The sequence below is a fragment of the Piliocolobus tephrosceles genome, chromosome X (genome assembly GCF_002776525.5).
Source record: "Piliocolobus tephrosceles isolate RC106 chromosome X, ASM277652v3, whole genome shotgun sequence".
In the NCBI taxonomy this organism is placed as follows: Eukaryota; Metazoa; Chordata; class Mammalia; order Primates; family Cercopithecidae; genus Piliocolobus; species Piliocolobus tephrosceles.
This window is the reverse complement of record NC_045455.1, coordinates 56,437,196-56,453,806: the sequence shown is the minus strand read 5'-3', so window position 1 is coordinate 56,453,806 and position 16,611 is coordinate 56,437,196. Positions and strand designations below refer to the sequence as shown.

The 16,611-nt window shown below is 42.0% G+C and overlaps 1 long non-coding RNA gene across 1 annotated transcript in view; it reads left to right on the top strand.

Moving 5' to 3' along the window:
• Positions 1-15,143: 15,143 nt before the first annotated feature.
• Positions 15,144-16,611, top strand: part of LOC111529320 — a 23,605-nt gene continuing 22,137 nt past the window's right edge. Inside the window, exon 1 of the long non-coding RNA XR_002727390.1 lies at positions 15,144-15,233. This is a non-coding gene — a long non-coding RNA (uncharacterized LOC111529320). The remainder of the gene's footprint in view (positions 15,234-16,611) is intronic.

The window sequence follows — 16,611 nt, the reverse complement described above, 5'->3', positions numbered from 1 at the left end:
ATTGGTTGTGGGTTTGTCATAAACAGCTCTTATTGTTTTGAGATATGTTCCATCAATACCTAGTTTATTGAGAGTTTTTAATATGAAGGGATGTTGAATTTTATTGAAGGCCTCTTCTGCATCTATTGAGATAATCGTAGTTTTTGTCATTGGTTCTGTTTATGTGATCGATTATGTTTATTGATTTGCATATGTTGAACCAGCCTTGCATCTGAGGGATGAAGCCATCTACATCATGCTGGATAAGCTTTTGATGTGCTGCTGGATTCAGTTTGCCAGTATTTTATTGAAGATTTTCACATCGATATTCATCAGGGATATTGGCCTGAAGTTTTCTTTTTGTTGTTGTTGTGTCTCTGCCAAGTTTTGGTATCAGGAGGAAGCTGGCCTCCCAAAATGAGTTAGGGAGGAATCGCTCCTTTTCAATTGTTTGGAATACTTTCAGAAGGAATGGTACCAGCTCCTCTTTGTACCTCTGGTAGAATTTGGCATGAATCTGTCTGGTCCTGGGCTTTTATTTGGTTGGTAGGCTATTACTGCCTCAATTTCAGAACTTATTATTGGTCTATTCAGGGATTTGACTCCTTCTTGGTTTAATCTTGGGAGAGTGTATGTATCCAGAAATTTATCCATGTTTTCTAGATTTTGTAGTTTATTGGCATGGAAGTGTTTATAGTATTCTCTGATGGTAATTTGTATTTCTGTGGGATCATTGGGGATATCCCTTTATCATTTTTTATTGTGTCTATTTGATTCTTTTCTCTTTATTAGTCTAGCTAGTGGTCTATCTTGTTAATTTTTTTTCAAAAAACAAGCTCTTCATTGACTTTTTGACAGGTTTTTTTGTGTTTCTATCTCCTTCAGTTCTTCTCTGATCTTAGTTATTTCTTGTTTTCTGCTACCTTTTGAATTTTCTTGCTCTTGCTTCTCTAGTTCTTTTAATCATGATGTTAAGGTGTCAATTTGAGATCTTTCCTGCTTTCCGATGTGGGCATTTACTGCTATACATTTCCCTCTTAACCCTGCTTTAGTTGTGTCCCAGAGATTCTAGTATGTTGTCTCTGTTCTCATTGGTTTCAAAGAACTTCTTGATTTCTGCTTTAATTTCATTATTTACCCAGGAGTTATTCAGGAGCAGGTAGTTCAATTTCCATGTAGTTGTGTGTTTTTTAGTGAGTTTCTTAATCCTGAGTTCTAATTTGATTGCACTGTGGTATGACAGACTGTTATGATTTCAGTTCTTTTGCATTTGCTTAGGAGTGTTTTACTTCCAATTATATGGTCGATTTTAGAATAAGTGTGATGAGGTGCTGAGAAGAATATGTATTCAGTTGATATGGGATGGAGAGTTCTGTAGATGTCTATTAGGTCCACTTGATCCAGAGCCGAGTTCAAGTCCTGACTATCCTTGTTAATTTTCTTTCTCGTTGATCTGTGCAATATTGACAGTGGGGCTGTTATCTCACACTAGTATTGTGTGGGAATCTAAGTCTATTTGTAGATCTCTAAGAAGCTGTTTTATGACTCTGGGTGCTCTTGTATTGGGTGCATATGTATTTAGGATAGTTATCTCTTCCTGTTGAATTGATCCCTTTACCATTATGTAATTTCCTTCTTTGTCTTTTTTGACCTTTGTTGGTTTAAAGTTTGTTTTGTCAGAGACTAGGATTGCAACTCCTGCATTTTTTTTTTGCTTTCCATTTGCTTGGCAAATTTTCCTCCATTCCTTTATTTTGAACCTGTGTGTGTCTTTGCATGTGAGGTGGGTTCCTGAATACAGCACACAGGTGAGTCTTGACTCTTCATCTAATTTGCCAATCTGAGGTTTTTTAATTGGGTCATTTAGTCTATTTACATTTAAGGTTAATATTGTTTTGTGTGAATTTGATCCTGTCATCACGATGGTAGCTGGTTATTTTGCACACTAGTTGAAGCAGTTTCTCCATAGTGTGTTGGTGTTCACATTTTGGTGTGTTTTGGTAGTGGCTGGTACCACTTTTTCCTTTCCATATTTAGTGCTTCCTTCAGGAGCTCTTGCAAAGCAGGCCTCTTGGTGATGAAATCCCTCAGCATTTGCTTGTCTAAAAAGGATTTTATTTCTCCTTCATTTATTAAGTTTAGAAGAAAATTATTTTCTTTAAGAATGTTGAATATTGGCCCCACACTCTTTTGGCTTGTAGTGTTTCTGCTGAGAGATCTGCTATTAGTCTGATGGGCTTCCCATTGTAGGTGATCTGGCCTTTCTCTCTGGCTGCTTCTAACACATTTTCCTTTATTTTGACCTTGGAGAATCTGATGATTATGTGTCTTGGGGTTGCTCTTCTCCTGGAGTTATCTCATTGGTGTTCTCTGTATTTTTCTGAATTAGAATGTTGGCCTGTCTTACTAGGTTGGGGAAGTCCTGGATAGTATCCTGAAGTGTCTTTTCCAACTTGGTTCCATTCTCCCCATCTCTTTCAGGTACTCCAATCTATCGTAGGTCCAGTCTTTTTACACAGTCCCATATTTCTCAGAGGTTTGTTCATTCTTTTTCATTCTTTTTTCTCTGATCTTGTCTGTCTGCCTTATTTCAGCAAGATGGTCTTCAAAGTCTGATATTCTTTCTCTTGTTTGACCAATTTGGCTATTGATACTTGTGTTTGCTTCATGAAGTTCTTGTGCTTTGTTTTTCAGCTCCATCAGGTCATTTATATTCTTCTATAAACTGGTTATTCTAGCTGGCAGTTCCTGCAACCTTTTATCTAGGTTCTTAGTTTCTTTGCATTGGATTAGAATGTGTTCCTTTGGCTCAGCAGAGTTTATTATTATCCACTTTCTGAAGCCACTTCTGTCAATTTGTCCATCTCATCCTCTGTCCAGTTCTGCGCTCTTGCTGGAGGGGTGTTGTGATTATTTGGAGGAGAAGAGGCACTCTGGCCTTTTGTTTTCAGCATTTAGTTAATTCTTTCTCATCTTCATGAGTTTGTCTAGTTTTGATCTTTGAGGCTGCTGACCCTTTGAGACTTTTGTGGGGAATTTTTTTGTTGATGTTGTTGTTTTCTGTTTGTTTTTCTTTAATGGTCAGGTCCCTCTTCTGTAGGGCTGCTGTGGTTTGCTGGGAGTTCACTTCAGGCCCTACTCATCTGGTTCACTCTTGTATCTGGAGATGTCACTCAAGGAGCCTGCAGAATAGCAAAGATGGGTGCCTGCTCCTTCCTCTGGATCTCTGACCTTGAGGGACACCTACCTGATGCCAGTAGAAATGACCCTGTTTAGGGTGTTTGACAACCCCTTTTGGGGAGTCTCACCCAGTTGGGTGGCACAGGGAGCAGGACTCATTTAACGAAGCACTTTGGCTTTCCCTTGGTGGAGGGGGTGTGCACTGCTGGGGGGTGACCCACTCATTTAGGTTGCCTGGATTCTTCAGAACTAGCAGGAGGAAACACTAAGTCTGCTACTCCGCAGAGACTACAGCACCCCTCTCCCTAGGGGCTTAGGCCCAGGGAGATCAGAGTTCTGTTCCTGAGACCCTGACTGGAGTTGTTGGAGTTCTTGCAGGGAGGCCCTACCCAGTGAGGAGGGATGGGTCAGGGTCAGGCCTGAAGAGGCCAATGTGTTGGGCTATGGGGAATACCTCTTGGGAACAAGGCATCCAGCCTCCTGGGCTTCGGCAGGGGAAAACCATGGTATAGAGCTATAGAGGTGGCTGCTGCCCTTCCTCCGCACTGGGACCTTAGTGTGTTAGTCAGCTAGCAGTCCCAGTGTTGGCTATGCCCCTCCCCCAAGGAGCTCAGATGGCTTAGACATCAGGCAGCCACAGTTGTGGTGGCCTCCCTATCCTTCCAGGGACTTGGCAGGCTTAAGCAGATCCTAGCTGAGTGGATGTTGAGAATCTGTGCAGCTCCGTGGTTGGGACCCAAGGCCCTAGTGGTGTGGTCTCACAAGTGGGATCTTCTGATGTATGGGTTGCACTGTTGCATGGAAAAAGCATGGTTTTCCAGGCTGGGTAGCATGCTCACTCACTACCTCTCTTGGCTGGGGGTGGGGGCTCCCCTGCCCCATGTGGCTCTCAGGTGGGCTGCTGCACCACACTGTTCTTCCTTCCTCTTCCAGGGTCATGCCAGCTGCCTAGTCAGTCCTAGTGACAGAACCTGGATACCTCAGTTGCCAGCTCAGGATTCACACCATGTTTTGGTTCTTTTCAATGAAAGCCTCTGATCACTGCTGCTTCTATTCTGCCATCTTGGCCCTGCCCCCTGCCACTCCCATTCCCCAGCACTTTCTCATATCCAGTATTCTTATCACAGAACATGGGAGTACTAAAAGGCATCCCCTGAGGACTTCAAGCATTCCACACATACTCTTCTCTGGTCCAATTGCGTTATAGCTATTTTCGTGATAGTTAGAATCAATCACTCCAGTATAGTAACCATTTCTTTTTTTTTTCCTTGCTGGTTCATTAGTAATCAGGTGATAATTTGTCTTTGTTTATAATTTGTATTTTTCTTCTACAATGTAAGCTCTCCCTCCTAGAATGTATGCATTTCCTCTAGAGGGCATAATTTTAAAAAATAGAGTTTATATTTTGGAGCAGTTTAAGGTTCACAGCAACACTGAGTAGAAAGTAGGGAGAATTCTTAAATACTCCACACCCCTACACATGCACAGCCTTCCTTAGTATCAGCACTGGGCACAAGAGTGGTACATTGGTTACATTTGATGAACCTACGTCAACACATCCTAATCACCCCAAACCCACAGGTTGCATTAGGGTTCACTCTTGGTGTTGAACATTCTGTGGTGTGGACAAATGTATAATGACACACACCCACCATTATAGGATCACAGCAGTTTCACTGCTCTAAAAATCCTGTGGACTTGTGTGCGCCTCTCACAGAGAGGAGATAGAGTGGTGTTTAAACACTAGCTCTTCAACTGGATGGTCCAGGAGGACAGGTTGGAATTCATCAAGAAAGCAGCATGACCCATGGAGAACACAGAACAAGGAGACAGGGCAGCCACCCACCTGGGATTGGCTTAGAGCCTGGGAGGCCCCCACTGCTGGGAAACGGTGAGTGAATGAGAGCCCCTGGGGACCCACGCTTCTACCATGACTCTACAATCCTAGGCAGAGGAGATCCCCCTGACCCTCTCCTCTGAGTGTTTTTAGACTGACACTGAGAGCTGCAGTGGAGTCTGGCCAGAGCCTCCCAGGCCTATGTAGATCCCCAAGGGCCTGAACTCCTGAGCACCCTGGCGCCAGCTGCCATAGCTCTGCCAACAAGAGAAGCCTGACTCTTTCGCATATCCCAGACTGCACCCAGGGTAGGGGCTGCATCCATAGTGCTAAGAAGCAGAAGGGCTGCAGGTTTCACCTCCACTGTAGCTCTCCACTCAAAGCCCACTGGCCTGGGGCCCCAGCACAGCCACCTCACCCTGCCTGAGTCTTGGGCTGGGAGTAGCTTTGCATTTCTCTGAGACAGAGCTCCCAGGGGTAACAGACAAGCCTGCCATTTTAGCCACTGCAACAGCCCCTGACCCTACTGCACTCAGGCTGGACAGGGAGGGAAGAGCCAAAGGGTTTGATGGTGGGTCTCCTGCACAGTACAGCTAGCTGCCTTATGGAAAAGCGACTGGTCTACTGTCTACACGGTCTCTGTCCCTGCTACTCCACACTGGGTGGGGCTTCCCATCTGGGCCCTGGCACAGCCACCTTGCCTCTGCTTGGTCACTTCCGCGGTGGCTGTGCATTTCTCTGGAAAGGAAATCTCAGAGACCAGCCACAGGCCCTCTGCCATTGCCACTGTATGGGGTCCACCCTTGCTGCCCTCGGACTGGGGAAGCAATAGCGCCTGAGTGCTTTACTCGTACCTCCAGCACACTACAGCCACTATACGAGATGGAACCCAGTCTCTTCCCTGTGAACTCTCACCCCACTGCCCTTCACTACGCAGGGCCTGCTAGCTCAGGCCTCGAATGCAGCCACTGCACCCGAGGCTGAACATTCCCATTGGCAGCAGCTCTGCATTTCTCTGGGTTGGAGCTCCCGGGGCAACCGAAAGCCCCTCTACCACTGCCACTGCAGCAGTACTGCCCGTGCCACCCTAGGGCTGGGGAAGGCACAAAGACCCCGAGTGCTTTACTAGACCTCTGGGAGGCTACAACTGCCCTAGGGAGAGGCCATTTTGTCTTCCCTGCAAATCCCCCTCTTCCTCTGCTCATAACCAGGCAGGGCCGTCCACCTTGGGCCTGAAATGCGGCCCCCACCCTGGGTCGATCACTTTGATTGGCAGTGGATCTGTGTTTCTCGGGGGGCGGAGCCCCAGGCGACAAGTGAAAGCCCCCATTGCACTTGTTGCCAGAAGCTGGGGAGGGAACAAAACGTCTGAGCTTACCCCAGGGATGTGGTGCAGTCTGGGAGTGTTGATCCGAGATCTGCAGCCAGCACTTAGGTGGGAGAGGAGCCCCCACTCTGAGAGGATTGAGAGGGAGCGCAAGGCTGTAAACCCACGATATACAGTGGGGCCATGGAAGATGGAGAGAGGGAGGCAGGGGTTGAAAAACTATCTATTGGGTATTATGCTGATTACCTGGGTGACAAAATTATCTGTACACCAAATCCCGCAACATGCAACAGACAGACACATGTATTCCTTGAACCTAAAATAAAAGGTGGAAAGAAATAAAAATAAAAATCCTCTGTGCCTTGCCTAGTCATCCCTCTCCTCTCCACGCTGACAACCATTGATCTTTTTTATTTTTGCATTTTTAAGTTGGGAATGCATTTTAAAACAGATTTTATGTTTTAGAGCAGTTTTACATTCACAGCAAAATTGAGCAGAAGGTACAGAGATTTCCCATATATGCCTTACCACTGATCTTTTTTACTGTCTCCATAGTTTTGCCTTTTTCAGAATGTCATATACTTGGAATCACAGCAAGTAGCCTTTTCAGATTGGCTTCTTTCACTTAATCAAATGTGTTTAAAGTTTCTCCATGATGGCTTGATAGCTCATTTATTTGTAATGATGAATAGTATTCCATTGTCAAATGTACCATAGTTTATTCACCTGTTGATGGTGCAATTTTGTTCAACATTGTCATACTAGATCCTAATACACGGCTTGGCACATAGAAGATGTATAGTACGTTTTCTTTATGCTTTTTTAAAAAAAATATTTTCAGCTTTTAGATTCAAGGGGTACATGTGCAGGTTTGTTACCTGGGTACATTGTGTGATGCTGAGGTTTGGGGTATAATTAAGTCCATCAGCCATGTACTGAGCATAGTACCTAATAGTTGTCCCTCTTCCTCCCTCCCTCCCTTTCTCCCTCCCCTTCTCCCTCCCCTTCTCCCTCCCCACCTCTAGTAGTCCCCAGTGTCTATTTTAGCCGTCTTTATGTCCATGAGTACACAGTGCTTAGCTCCCACTTATAAGTGAGAACATGTGGCATTTGGTTTTCTGTTCTCATGGTTATTCACTTTGGATGACGGCCTCCAGCTACAACCATGGTTGCTGCAAAGAACATGATTTTGTTTCGTTTTTTGAGATGGAGTCTTGCTGTGTCACCCAGGCTGGAGTGTAGTGGCGTGATCTCGGCTCACTGCAACTTCTGCCTCCCGGGTTCAAGCAATTGTCTGCCTTAGATTCCTGAGTAGCTGGGATTGCAGGTGCCTGCCACCATGCCCGGCTAATTTTTGTATTTTTAGTAGAGACGGGGTTTCACCATCTTGGCCAGGCTGGTCTTGAACTCCTGACCTCGTGATCAACCTGCCTTGGCCTCCCAAAGTGCTGGGATTACAGTTGTGAACCACTGTACCCGACCATGATTTCATTTTTTATGGTTGCATAGTATTTCATGGTGCATATGCACCATATTTCCTTTGTTCAGTCCACCATTGATTGGCACCCAGGTTAATTCCTATGTCTTGGGTATGGTGAATAGTGCTGTAGTGAACATATGAATGCATATTTTTTTGGAAGAACAATTTATTTTCTTTTCCAGAGTCAAATTGTTAGCTCTGTTTAAAATTCTTTGAAAATCTCCTATTTTCCACAGTGGCTGAAATAATTTACATTACCACCAACAGCATATAAACATTTCCTTTTCTCCACAGCCTCACCAACATCTGTTGTTTTTTGACTTTTTCATAATGACCATTCCGATTGGTATGACATAGCATCTTACTGTGGATTTGATTTGAATTTCTCTGATTATTAGTGGTAATGAGCATTTTACCATGTTTGTTGGCCACATGTATGTCTTCTTTCAAGAAGTGTGTATTCATGTCTTTCACTCATTTTTAAAGGGGGTTATTTGTTTTCTGCTTGTTTAATTATTTTAAGTTCACTATAGATTGTGGATGTTAGACTTTTGTCAGATGTATAGTTTGCAAATATTTTCTCCAATTTTATAGGTTATCTGTTTACTCTGCTGATAGTCTCTTTTGCTGTGCAGAAGCTCATTAATTTAATTAGGTTTCACTTGTCAATTTTTGTTTTTCTTGCAATTTCTTTTTTGGACTTACTCATAAATTCTTTCCTAAGGCTTATATCCATTTCCTGGGTTTTCTTCCAGGATTCTTTTTATTATTATTATTATTATTATACTTTAAGTTCTAGGGTACATGTGCATAACGTGCAGGTTTGTTACATATGTATACTTGTGCCATGTTGGTGTGCTGCACCCATCAACTCGTCATTTACATCAGGTATAACTCCCAATGCAATCCCTTCCCCCTCCCCCCCATAATAGGCCCCGGTGTGTGATGTTCCCCTTCCTGAGTCCAAGTGATCTCATTGTTCAGTTCCCACCTATGAGTGAGAACATGTGGTGTTTGGTTTTCTGTTCTTGCAACAGTTTGCTGACAATGATGGTTTCCAGCTGCATCCATGTCCCTACAAAGGACACGAACTCATCCTTTTTATGGCTGCAGAGTATTCCATGGTGTATATGTGCCACATTTTCTTAATCCAGTCTGTCACTGATGGACATTTGGGTTGATTCCAAGTCTTTGCTATTGTGAATAGTGCCACAATGAACATATGTGTGCATGTGTCTTTATAGCAGCATGATTTATAATCCTTTGGGTATATACCCAGTAATGGGATGGCTGGGTCATATGGTACTTCTAGTTCTAGATCCTTGAGAAATCGCCATACTGTTTTCCATAATGGTTGAACTAGTTTACAATCCTACCAACAGTGTAAAAGTGTTCCTATTTCTCCACATCCTCTCCAGCACCTGTTGTTTCCTGACTTTTTAATGATTGCCATTCTAACTGGTGTGAGATGGTATCTCATTGTGGTTTTGATTTGCATTTCTCTGATGGCCAATGATGACTCAAGCTATTCTTCCAGGATTCTTACAGTTTAATGTCTTATGTTTAAATCTTTAATCCATCTGGAGTAAAATTTTATGTATGGTGAAAGGAGTCCAGTTTCATTCTGCATATGGCTGGCCAACTATCTCAGCACCATTTATTGAATAGGCGGTCCTTTCCCTGCTGCTTGTTTTTGTCATATTTATCAAAGATAGGATGGCTGTTAGGTGTGTGGCTTTGTTTCTGGGTTTTCTATTTTCCACTGCACTATGTGTCTACTTTTGTACCAGTGCCATGCTATTTTTGTCATGATAGTCTTGTAGTATAGTTTTATAGTATAGTTTTATGTCAGGTAATGTGGTGTCACCAACTTTGTTCTTTTTGCTTAAAATTGCCTTGGCTATTTGGGCTTTTTTTTTTTTTTTGGTTTGTTTTATATGAATTTTAAAATAGTTTTTTCTAGTTTTTTGAAAAATTAAGTTGGTAAGTTGTTGGAACAGCAATGAATCTGTAGATTGCCTTGGGCAGTATGGCCATTTTTATGATATTGATTTTTCCAAGTCATGAACATGGGATGTTTTCCATTTGTTTCTGTCATCTATGATTTATTTGAACAGTGTTTTGTAGTTCTTGTAGAAATCTTTCACCTCCTTGGTTAGGTGTATTCTTAGGTATTTTATTTTTTGGAGGCTACTGTAAGTGTGATTACATTCTTGATTTGCCTGTTAACTTGAACATAATGTTCAAGTGGTGTATAGAAATAATACTTATTTTTTTTAATACTTATGTTGTATCCTGAAACTTTACTGAGATCAGGAGCCTTTGGTGGAGGTTGTAGGGTTTTCTAGGTATAGAATCATATCATCAGTGAAGGGAGATGGCTTAACTTCTTAGAATTTCTTTATCTTGCCTGATTGGTCTGGCTAGCATCTCCAGTACTATGTTGAGTAGAAGTAGGAAGAGTAGGTATCCTTGTCCTGTTTCAGTTCTCAAAAGGAATGCTTCCAGTTTTTGCCTTTTCAGTATGATGCTGGCTGAGGGTTTGTCATATACGGCTCTTATTATTTTGAGGTATGTTCCTTCAATGCCTGGTTTCTTGTGAGTTTTTTTTTTTTTTTTTTAATCATAAAGTGATGTTGTATTTCATTGAAAGCTTTTTCTATGTCTATCAAGATGATCATATCATTTTTGTTGTTAATACTGTTTATGTGGTGAGTCACATTTACTAATGGCCTTGTATCCCAGAAATTAAGCTTACTTGGTCATGGTGAATTGACACTTTGATGTGCTGCTGAATTTGGTTTGCTAATTTGGTTTGCTAGTATTTTGTTGAGTTTTTTGTCTGTTTTTCAGGGGTATTGTTCTACAGTTTTTTTTCCTGTGCTTTGTCACTTGGGTGATGCAAGCTTCATAGAATGAGTTAAGGAGGAATCTTTCCTCCTCAATTTTTTTTTTTTTTCTGAATAGTTTCAGTGAAATTGGTATCAGATCTTCTTTGTATGTCTGGTAGAATTTTGCTGTGAAACCATCTGGTCCAGGAGGGTTTTTTTTTTTTTTTTGTCTCTTTTTTAAAAAATTTATTATGGATTAAGTCTTGGAACTCAATATTGGTCTCTTCGGGGTTTCAAATTTTTCCTGATTTAATCGTGGGAGATTGTGTTTTCAGGAATTTATTCATTTCCTTGAGATTTTCTAGTTTACATGCATAGTCTTTTAAGTGTGATCATGATAGTCTGAGAATCTTTTGCGTTTCTGTGGAATTGGTTGTAATATTACCTTGTCATTTCTGATTGTGATTATTTGGATCTTCTTTTTTTTTTTGTTAATCTAGCTATTGGTCTATTAATCTTGTTTATCCTTTCAAAGAACCAGCTGTTGGGTTTGTCAATTCTTTATGTGGATTTTTGGGTCTCAATATTGTTCAATTATTTTCTGATTTTAATTTTTTTTTTATTCTGCTAGCCCTGGGGCTAGTTTGTTCTTGTTTTTCTAGTTCCTCTAGGTTTGATGTTAGTTCATTAATTTGGGATCTTTCTAATTTTTTTGATGTCGGCATTTAGTCCTATAAACTTTCCTCCTAACCCTGCTTTTGTTGCATCCCAGAGATTTTTGGTGTACTGTGTCTCTGTTTTCATTTATTTCAAATAAGTTTTTTATGTTGACTTAATTTTGTTGTTTACCCAAAAGTTATTCAGGACAAGCTATTTCATTTCCATGTGATTTTGTGGTTTTTGAGGGATCCTCTTAGTATTTATTTTTATTTTTATTCCACTGTGGCCTGAGAGTGGTAGGTATGATTTCAATTTGTTTTTGGAATTTGAAATTTGCTTTATGGTAGAGCATGTGGTTAATCTTGGAATATGTTCTGGTGCAGAGGAGATGAATGTATATTCTGTTGTTGATGGGTAGAGTGTTCTGTAGATATTAGGTCCAATTTGTCAAATTTAAGTTCATAATTTCTTTGTTTTCTGACTTGATGATCTGTCTAACACTGTCACTGGGGTGTTGAAGTCCCTCACTATCTTTGTGTGGCTATGTATTTTTGTATATTTAGAAGTATTTGTTTTATGAATCTGGGTGCTCCAGTGTTGGGTGCATATATATGATAGTTATCTTGTTGAACCCTTTAGTATTACATAATTACCTTCTTTGTCCTATTTTACATTGTTGGTATAAAGTCTGTTTTATCTGATGTAAGAATAGTGACCGTGCTCTTTCCAACCCTTTACTTTGAGCCTGTGGGTGTCATTATGTGTGAAATGTGTCTCTTGAAGACAGAAGATAGATAGGTCTTGTGCTTTTTTTTTTTCTTCTCTCTTTTTTCCCCACCTTCCCACTCTGTGCCTTTTAAGTATGGCATTTAGATTATTTACTTTCCAGGTTAATATTGATATATGAGGATGTGAGGTTTTGATCCTATCATGTAGTTGTTAGGTAGTTGCTTTGTAGTTTCTATTGTGTGGTTGCTTGATAGGGGGTGTGGGCTATGTACTTAAGTATGTTTTTGTAGTAGTAGGTATTATTCTTTAATTTCCATGTGTAGAACCACTTAAGGATCTCTTGTAAGGCTGGTCTAGTGATAATGAATTCCCTCAGTGCTTGCTTGTCTTGAAAATATTTTATTTCCCCTTGGCTTATGAAGCTTAGTTTGATGGGATATGAAATTCTTGGTTGGAGTTTCTTTTTTTTTTGATGAAGTCTTGCTCTTTCACTAAGGCTAGAGTACAGTGGTGCCATCTCAGTTTACTGCAACCTCCACCTCCCAGATTCAAACGATTCTCCTCAGCCTCCTGAGTAGCTGGGATTACAGGTGCCCACCACCATACCTGGGTAATTTTTGTGCTTTTAGGAGAGACAGGGTTTCACCATGTTGGCCAGGCTGGTCTTGAACTCCTGACCTAAAGTAATCCAACTACCTCGGCGTCCCAAAGTGCTGCGATGCAGGCATGAGCCACCACACTCAGCCCTTAGCATTGCCTTTAAACAGCCTGGGCAAGATATGTATTGGTGATGTTCATTTTCTGTAGTATCTTTCAGGTGTTCTCTGGATTTCTTATATCTGGCTATGTACTTCTCTATCAAGATTAGAGATTTTTAAAAGATTTGTTCCTCAAGTGTGTTTCCCAGGTTTTTTTTTCTTCATCTCTCTCAGGAATGGCAATGATTTGTGGGTTTGATCACTTTACATAATTCCATACTTCTTGAAGATGTTTATTTGTTAATGTCCTTTGCCTTAGTTTTATCTGTCTACTTTGAAAGATTGTTGTTCAAGCTCTAAAACATTTTTATTTTGCATGGTTCAGTCCATTGATAAAACTTTCGATTGAATTTTGAAATTACTTGAATTTATTGATTCTAGAAGCTCTGATTTCTTTCTTCCTAAGATGTGTATCTCTTCCTTCATTTCCTGGATTGCTTTAGAAGTTTTTTTTGTGATGATTTTCAGTTTTCTCTTTGATCTCATTGAGATTCCTTGCAATCCATGATTTGAGTTCTTTATCTGTCATTTCTGAGTTTCCGTATTGGCTAGGGACCATTGCTGGAAAGCTAGTGTGATCCTTTGGTGGTATCATTACATTCGTATTTCTCATAGTGCCAGAATTCTTGCACTGGTTCTTTCTCATCTGGAGATACTGGCACTTCTGATTTTTAAAATGACTTTTTGTGCAGGTAGGATTTTTCTTTTTCTTTCTTTCCCTATACAATTGTCATTTTCTTTCCCTTCTCCCTCCCTCCGTAGTGTGTGTGACTTTCGAGAATGTTGAGTAGGGTCTTTTGGCTTTGTTTCCATAGCCCTGTGCACTTCTGTCACAGGTTTTTATTGAGCTGTGCCGTTCGACCTACAAACCAGTGGATGCGTGGTGCTTATGCATAAGAGCTGGCCATGGCCAATGTGGCTGGGTATATACTTGATCCGTAATTATTGAGAGAAGCTCTCTGTTGCCTTAGGCAATGGGTTGATTCATGGAGTGCACAGTTGTCTGAATTCCATCCTCAGTCCTGGGATGTGGGGGGCAGATGTACAGATCTAGTCTGGACAGGTTTGCTACAAGTTCCCTGATGGCAAGCACAAGCCCCAGCACTGAGGGAGAATCCAGTGGGCAGCCACCAAACACCCAGAGATATGCCTAGGTGTGGAGCTGGAAAACCTCCTCAGCTTCAAGTTCTTTGCATGGGGATGGCCTAAACTCCTAATCTAGGACAGTGGGTGCACTAGATGCCTGAAAATCTGCCTGGCCATGTAGTGGAGAGGTGCCCCCTGGCACCAGGATCTCTGCATAAGAAAGGTGGGACAGCTGAGGCTGCTGTTCCAGGTGAGTGGTTCCTCCAAATACTTGGAGATCTGCCTGAGCATGGAGCAGAGAAGGCCCCCCTGCACCCAGATCTCTGCACAGGAATGATGGGGTGGCTCAGGCTGCCAATCTGGGCAAGCAGGTACTTTGAATGCTTGGAGATCTCCCCTGGTGTGGAGCAGAGAGGGATATATGCGCTACAATCTATGCCCAGAAAGGGTGGGGAAGCTCAGGTTGCTGATCCAGGTGGGTGGGTGCTTTGAATGCCTGGAGATCTATCTGCCTGGCATGAAATGGAGAGGTGCCCCCTATAAAGGATCTCTGTACAGGAGGGATAGGGTGATTCAGGCCGCTATTTCATGTGAGTGGTTGTTCCACATGCCTGGCGATCTGCCTCCGTGTGGAGCAGAGACGGTCCCAGTGCACCATGATCTATGCACAGGAAGGGTTGGGGGGCTCAGGTTGCTGAGCCAGGTAAGAGGGTGCTTTGAATTCCTGGAGATCTGCCTGGGCATGGAGAGTAAGAGCCCTGCTGCACCCTGGTCTATGTCCATGAAGGGTGGTATGGCTCAGGCTGCTGGTCTGGGCAAGCAGGTCCTCTACCTGGTTTTCTGCCTGAGGGTGAAGAAAAGATAACCCTGCTACACAATCTCAGAGGAGCAGACTGGGGCACCCAGCAATGACATGTGAAGATCAGTTCCAGGTTGCTAAACTGGTCCTGGCTGTAAGTCTTGTCATCCAGGAGAAACTGCAGCTGTAGCAGCTCTGCTCCTGCTCCGGGCCTACAATGGTTGAGAACACAGTTCTGGTAGCTACTGCTCAGGCACTTTCCACAGATCTGACTGTGGAGGTCCCTACCCACTCTGGAGTAGATGCTTCAATCTCTGGCCCAAGACTAAAATGCCCCTGCAGCCACACTGCCAGGTTACCAAAGAATGGCGGTCTTTGTATGTGCCCAGATTAAAAATGGCATCCTACATTTTTAATGCAGTGTTCCAGGTCTGGGAAAATGCCTGCAGCTATTCCTGGTGTCTTTCCCTCAAAGCATCTCCAAGCCTCTCCACAAGTTAGTGCCAGGGCTTGGGAGAAACAAAGTGTTCTCCCTCAGCCTGGGCTGCTCAGATCCTCATTGGAAAGGTGAGTCACAGAGGGAGGCTCTCTGCCTTCCTTACATACTGGAGCTTCACTCTTATCAGCTAGTTGCCATCATGGGCTATTTGCCGTTGTTCTCTGCTGCAGGATCTAAGGTGTCCTTCATGATTGTGGTAGATTCCCATTTTCCTTTTTAAATTAAAGCTCATAGATTTGATTTTTTATGCACTATTTTGCTATTTCTAAGTGGTAGAGGCATGCTAAAAATGTCTAATCCACCATCTTGGAAAGAAGGACCCAATTTTCCTTCCTTATTCTTATCATGCAATTCTCTCTCTGAATAATGTGTCTCCAGCAAATTGCCTGGTCTAATAGTAAATTGAAATCAAATTTCTGGGAATTTGAGTGTCTTCCATCTGCCCTCTAACTCTCACTCTCTCAAATATACCTCTTGACTATCTCTTGAATTAATCCTTTCTGGTCACTGTCATTGATCTGACTCAGGCTTCATTAACTTCTCCCAAATTCATATATTAGCTTCCTGACTAATCTTTCTGACTCCAATGCATAATCTGCTCCTAAAACACATACCTTATTATGTTGATCTCTTGCTCAAAATATTCAGCAGATTAAAGTTTAAATTTATTTATATGCATTCACATTTTTCAAGCTTTTACTGTTACAGTGTGCACAGCCTCCTGTTCAGCATCTCTTTTTATGAACTTCCAACTTCTATTTTGTGTGCTCCCACAGCTCTGAATTATCTGGAGTATGAAAAGCAAGGTGTGTCTGTTTGTCAAATTAAAGAGCTTTTATGTGAGTCCTAAACTGTTCAATGCTGTAGTGTCAGTCCCCACACCCAGTTTATTCTGGATATGTTTGGAATAATGGATTAATTCCATTATCGATTCTATATTTCAGAGATGAATTAGACATAAATAAAAATGTGGAGCTCTTGAAACCTGAGGTTGATGGTGTTGGCTTCTATATTTCTACATTTGATAGCTGGGTGCTGTTTCATTAGGGCCAGGGTAAAAGATAAAATTCTAATAAATTCATGGAAGCTTTGTGGTTGGTACCTAGAGAAGTACTGTGTGTAAGTCCTCCAGATTCTGCAGTGAATAGCAAGAAACACTTAAGAAGTGGGTGGATCAGTCCTTCAAATGAAGGACTTTGCTTTAATATGCTTGTATCACTTACCTCCCATTATCACCCACAATCCTGATGTCAGATTTTTATTTTTGTTTAAGTGAAGCACAAAAGCACTTTTTGAAAAAAATATATTTACAAAAGACCAAGGAAACAGCATTCCCACTATGTAAAGAAGAGTGAGTTTTTCATATTCCGTGAGCTCACACTTTGAGCACTCCATACAAACACACACACACACACACACACACACACACACACACACACACACACA